This window comes from Hevea brasiliensis, chromosome 1 (genome assembly GCF_030052815.1).
Source record: "Hevea brasiliensis isolate MT/VB/25A 57/8 chromosome 1, ASM3005281v1, whole genome shotgun sequence".
Lineage (NCBI taxonomy): Eukaryota > Viridiplantae > Streptophyta > Magnoliopsida > Malpighiales > Euphorbiaceae > Hevea > Hevea brasiliensis.
The window spans coordinates 33911133-33917744 of record NC_079493.1 but is presented as its reverse complement, the minus strand read 5'-3'; the positions used below and the strand labels follow the sequence as shown (position 1 = coordinate 33917744).

Here is a 6612-nt window from a genome sequence, read left to right as displayed (position 1 = left end):
AACTAGCAATAGGCATAACAACCAATTGTACCAATCACTCATAAAGCAGTATAAAGGAATAGATAAAGCGCAAAGAAACATATATAAAAATATTTTCAATAACTAAAATTTAGTTTTATTGAATACCATATGTAAACTTTAAATGAAACAATTTGCACTCAAACAACTTAATCTACTAGCTAGTTACTAATCTAAGAAAATTAAATTAATGAGATAATCAAGCAATACATTGAATCTTTTGGAAGATGTCGCCATTGTGCCATGAACAAGTAGGTTTTTTCTATCGAATGTACTCCATCCCAGCTAATACCTTCTTAAGGTTTAGCACAAATCAGTACATTTGGAACTCCTCACATTCTAACAAGACTAAAGTGATAATCACCCCCATTCCCATAATAAGCTTTTTGAAGTAATTTTGGATCAAATCCTATTCACATCAAATAAGTAAATGATGCCAATTTCATTTATGTCCTATGTATTTTATACTCACAATTTACAAATTTTGAAGACTCACCTAGAAATACTGCTTTTTGCAAAATCCACTTATAAGCATTATAGTAATTACCATATACTATAGTCACGTTTAGATGCTCTTTTTGTAATTCTTTAATTGCTTGCTAAATTTGTTCATTGTCATACATTACAAAATTGTTCAAACCTTTAAGACAATGAAATTCATCATATGCACTAGAATCATTGGAGTGAAATCTGTAAGATATATTGGCATGCAATCGATTGGAATGTAACTCCCCTCACCCGTCTACAGTGTAGTCGAGCAAGGTGTGCTACATTCAGTGTCGGAGCATCATATCCTATCTTATCGTGTACAATATTAATTTAATGTCTATTTAATTATATTATCTTACGTGTAGAAATTTTTTTTCTATCCCATTTCATTTTTATGGAGACCCAGACAGAGTCTGCTCTGTTTTATTAGTACATGGCGGGTTTCCTTATTTACCTGTTAAAAACAATTTATATCCATTTCATATATCCATTCATCATATCATTTCTCATTGATTACATCAATTTTCAAGAAATAAATTTCACTTCATTGATATAATATTTATATACAATAATGTACAAATTAAATACAATCCAAAATTTTAATTACATGTCCCAAAACAACTTACAACATTTACTTATGTACAATAATCAAAATGCAATATCTAACATATATATATATATATATATATATATATATATATATATATATATATATATACATGAGCTCTACCAAAATGACTGATGAGGTGACCGACACTCTAGCAAATCTGATCACTCTCTATCTGCGCTCTACTGCTACTGTTGCTGGTGGTGGTGGTCTCATGTACCTACGCGAGGAAATAATCAATCGCGCTAAGCATTTATGCTTAGTAGTGCAATAATTGAAAAAAAAATAACTAATAATTGAAATAATTACTCCATATAAAATTTTACTAAAATTTTGAAGTAATTACATATTTATGAAACTTTGGGAGCAAACAATTTATCAGGATCTTTTTATAAATATATTACATATTCAATCTTATTATACCCATATTAGTAGTCTCTTCATGTACTTATTTAAATTTAAAGTGTATTACACATATCTATGTCCAAGTAATCTATGACAGACTATAAAGACTTGATACACGGGAGTATACTAGTTAGACATCCGTATGTCTATCAAGTATACCACGGTCATGTCAGGCACTAGGCCAGCGGGCAGGCATAAAGCCAGTAATGATAATAGGCACTGTGGCCAATGGACAGGCATAAAGCCAGTAGAACAACCATCTCAGACATATGTTATCTGTCAATGATCATTCATATGGGTAGTACTGTAATCTGTAGTCCCTAATTAGTATACCAATCGATCCATACTATATAAATAAATCTAGGTGTACTTTGGGCAAAATAGAATTATTAAGTATTTATAATTTCATAGTATGTAGTAATTGTGTTTCCATAGCATTTTCATGCAACTACATGCCTATTCATGTTATTCTTATGTTTAACAAATTATTTTAGTTCATTCCATATCATATGCCAAGTTATTTTATGAACCTTTCTCAAGGTCCAAATTTGGTATCCTAAATTCATCTTGCAAATTGGTTAAGATGGGGCTACTGTTTGGCCACACTTCCTTCGTGGAAGTTGTTCTAATATGTCTTATCTTTATTTCCTTTTTGAATCATGTCATTTGGAGTTTTAGAACTCAAGTTATGATCAAATAACCACAACTGGTCCATGGTCTCTTTCTGGGTCCAGATTCAGGCAGATTCTGGAGTCTATCTTTGTCTAATTAATTAGACATGTTACAGCCACTTTTAGGCCTAATGTTCTTCATAGAAATTATTACCCTATGTCTTAGGATTACTCAGATTTAAAAATTACAATTTTTTTAAATTATATAGGATGAGTTATAGTCCAATAACTAGTCTGGACTCATGTGCCCTATGTCTTCAGGGTTCCAAGTTTAGGTCAGTGACATTGACTTCCATTTTAGGGTTCTTGCACTCAAAATTTGAGGCAAGTTTCTGAATCAAAATTGGAGCCCTGTTTCTCAGGTTTCCAGAACAATATGGTTCATCCCAATTAGAGTTTTCTAGTGGGAGATATGTTATAAAAACTATTCTGGGGTCAAGTAGTCACTTAGGCATTTCCAGAATTTACATGCTAACTTGACCTAGTCAATTGACCAAGTTTCCTTAGTTTTTGGGTTTTGGTCAAAACATCAATATTGTAGATTTATATCTTATGGAAATTTTTGCATTAGTTTCATTGCATTTGCAATTTTTTGGACCAAGTTATGGCATTTTTGTCAAAACTGGTCGGGTGAGCCTAAGTCCAGAAATTCTGGGCAGTTTGGTTCTGGACAGTTTTGTTGACCTAAATTTTGCTAGCAATTTGATTTGGTTAGAGGCAGATCTGGATTTTGTGTTCTTCATGAAAGTTGTGCTCCTAAGTCTAACCTTTCCAATGGTATAAAAATCAGGTCATTCTGACCTTCCTAGAGTAAGTTATGGCCATTTGAACATTTATTGTTCATATGGTCATTTTTCCAGGTCTAGAAGAGGATTACCCGGATTTAAGCCAAATTTAAGTCTGGTTAGGTTCAGTTTTTGGGCATGATCTCTTCATGAAAAATGTGGCAAATTGTCCTAGGTTTCATCACCAATTGGCCTCATACCAATTGGAGCAACACAATTCTACTTATAGCTGTCTAACTTTGCTGGACTCATAGGTCCAAAAATCCTGCATGAAAACGACACTCCCAATTTTCAATTCCACCCAACTTCCAAACTTCAATTCACATTCATGGCACTTCAAATAGTCAAAAATTGGTCTCAACATCATCAATTTCAAGTTACAATACAAAATTCCCAAATTTCATGCAAAACCCTAACTCCCATAATCATCTTTCATGCAAACTCATACTAACTCATACCATTCAACTTATCTATCATATATGCTCATCAACAATACTAATAAACAAATTAATTTCAACAAAAATCATCAAACCCTAAATACTTTCATGGCTACCAAAATTTGGTCCTTCAAATACTCATAATTTTCTTTCAATTTCATGTCATTCTAACCTAGTTTAGCATGCTTACAGTAATTAAAGAAAAAAGGATGGTTGTATAGTGCACTAACCTCAATTAGGATCAACTTGGACTTGTTAAAACTTCAATTTTTCTTCAAATTTTTACTGCCTAAAGCTTCCTCAAGGTGTAGGGACAATTTTTAGTGAATGCACTTAGGGGTTTTGGAGTGGGAATTGAAGGGAAATGGAGCTTAAAGAGGATGAAAATGGTGGAAGGGGAAGAACCATGAGTCTCGGCCAAGCTTCAAAATGGAAGAAGATGGACTTATTTTTAATGAGAATGAATTAATTTCGTTTGTCTTATGCTTTTATATATGTCTCAACTTAATTGGCTTTTTAAATTTTTAATTATGTCACTCATACCTCATGCTTAGGTCATAATTTGAAATTTGATTTCTTTTCTTCTATTTTCTTCTTCTCCACTAACATTTTTCTATTTAAATTTTTATTAAAATTCCATCATAATTTATTACATAAATTTCCACTTAATTTAATTAACATTTTGGTCAAAGATTAACTCTTCATGTGAAATGACCAAAATGCCCTTCGTTGTGTTCATCGAGTTATATTTGTCTTTACCGATTGACTTAATTTTCTTAGATTTTCTTTGACATTTTTATTGTCATTTAAACCTCATAAATCCTTCAAATAATTCTCAAATAATTATTTCACAGAGTTTCCCATGAGTTCAGAGGCAATCGTATTCTGATTTACGCTTCCGTTAGGGTCACCCATCGCTGTGACCTCTGGCTCATTTAACCGAGTTGTACTTCACTTTTTTTACTTTTCTTTAATTTTACTTGGTCTTTATTCAGTCAATTTATGTTTTCTCACTCTAGTTCAAGTGTAGTTCTAGACATCCTGGCTGTCCGAACAGACGTTAGTCATCGGAACAGTAGAATGTACAGACTACCTAAAGTGAGGGCGTTACAGGGAAAATTTCCAAGGTTAATTATTTAAGCAGCATCAAATCCAACTATATATATATATAGGAAAATTAAGGGGGAAAATGATTAACATAAAGAAATCAATTATTATATGTTTTGAGAAAATTAACAAACCGTGATATTATCTTTGATGGCTTTAACAACATTGGGTACCATGGACTTCAAATCATCAAAGAAAAGCGTAGTTATAATCATTACCTCTAATCTCCCTAACAATGAAGAGAGATTTCTATGTTTCTCAACATAATCTATAAAATATGATAAGGATAATGCAATAATAAGGACAATATAAGTATGTTAAATCTAATTATGTTGTTACAGAGAATTAACAAATAGCTACCTTTGGAGTTGTGGCAGGTTGCATTGAAATGGGTATGCATCTAGTTGAGTTGTTTGGTAAAAGAACTATTTCTAACAGGGGCAATGACTCCCTTATTTGGAAGGAATTCCATAAGCAATGCAATAGAGCTAGCAACTGTGAAATTCACTCTATGTGTCTTAGAGGAACTTACATTCAAATATGCATTGAGGAGGGGAATACCAGCTGATTTTGTTGTAAAATAAAATACAATTTAGCTAAAACACACACATGCAAGAGAGATTATGAGACATGAAAGAATACTTGTTTTTTGCCAATAAAGTTAGTAATGAGCAAACCATTGGAGCACCTGCCCATTGGATTGCGATTAAAATTTTGGCCATAGGGAAACTTAGAAAACACAAAATCAAGGTCCTCTTGGATTAAATTGCTAGCTCAGATATTAAATCCCAAAGGCTGTATATGGCCTCAAACTAGCAAGCCTTAGGAATATGTGCATTAGATGGAAGCGAAATAACATAAAAGGAGAAGCAACAGAAAAGCAAAGTGAAAAGAAGTTTGGAGGAAGCCATGGTTATAAAGAGCATAGAGTTTGAATGTTGGGTTTGACAAAATAGAATGAAAGCAGGCAAACTAAAATGAATGCAATTGGTCTTGTCTAGATCTTTGGATCAGTGTAAGCTTTAACTCTTAGGACTTTCAACAGGGATATTCTCACAAGCATCTATTTATAGCCATACAAAGTCCAAGTAAGACTTGATCCTGTCTTGATCTTTATATCGTAATTGGATTGTCATTTCATATAGGATACTCTACATTGAATAACTATTTTACTATATAATTTCTCCCTAGTTGGATATGAAATCCAAGCATAGCAGGGGTTTTTTAAATATACTAGCTAATGCTATTATTTTTATTCTCAAATTATAGAATTTGGTATTAGTGGCAGCGTAACCTCAAATTTAAAAACATACTCTGTCCATGCAAGCAAGGGTGGTGCCATCAAGGGAATAGGTTTCCATGAAAGAGAACAAGCATGAGCATATTGAAGGAATTTATCAACAAATATAATGTTCCTAACAATGTCGTTGATGTGATGAATAGATCCAAAGCTCCCTTCATTCAATCTTTTCAGCAACTAGTAAAAAACAAGAGAATAGGATCAAATGAGATGAAATAATTTTTAAGGAACTCAAACAAGTGTTCATTTTTACAACTGTTACCATCAAAGTTCTAAGTTGGCTGTCAATTGGAAAGCATGAGCTTAAATTATATAAGGATTTCATGACATCAATAACTGTGTCCTGGGTTGATACTTATCGTGCTGGTAATGAATTAGATATCTTCATGGTCATGCATTTTGATGAAGATTTGAAATATAAGCTTGTTCATTATTTATAATTAGGCAAGTGGTTGAATGTATATATTAATAGTTTCATGTCCTTTCTCTTATAAAAATATTATTTCAATGACATGCTTCATGAAATCCAATGATGAATGGCTTAATTACACCAACTATCCCTAAACTTTAGGGGTACTTTCAGTTCCATCCTTGAACTTCAATTTGTTAAAATAAAATCATTCAACTTAGTTTTAATTGCAATGGTAGTCCTTCATCCCAAAATCTGGTCTGAGTTCTAGTGACTTGTTTATGTGTTAGTCCAAGGTGTCATTTTAAAATCAAAATAAAACCATGTCATACAAGTCTTCTCTCTCATCTTTCTCACTGGTAGAAAGAAACGGGAAATCTTTTT

General features: G+C 32.4%; 1 pseudogene; it reads right to left on the bottom strand.

Annotated features, from left to right (window-relative positions):
* Window positions 1-217: 217 nt before the first annotated feature.
* Window positions 218-5430, bottom strand: LOC131183139 (acetylajmalan esterase-like; annotated as a pseudogene).
* Between the last annotated feature and the right edge of the window lie 1182 nt (window positions 5431-6612).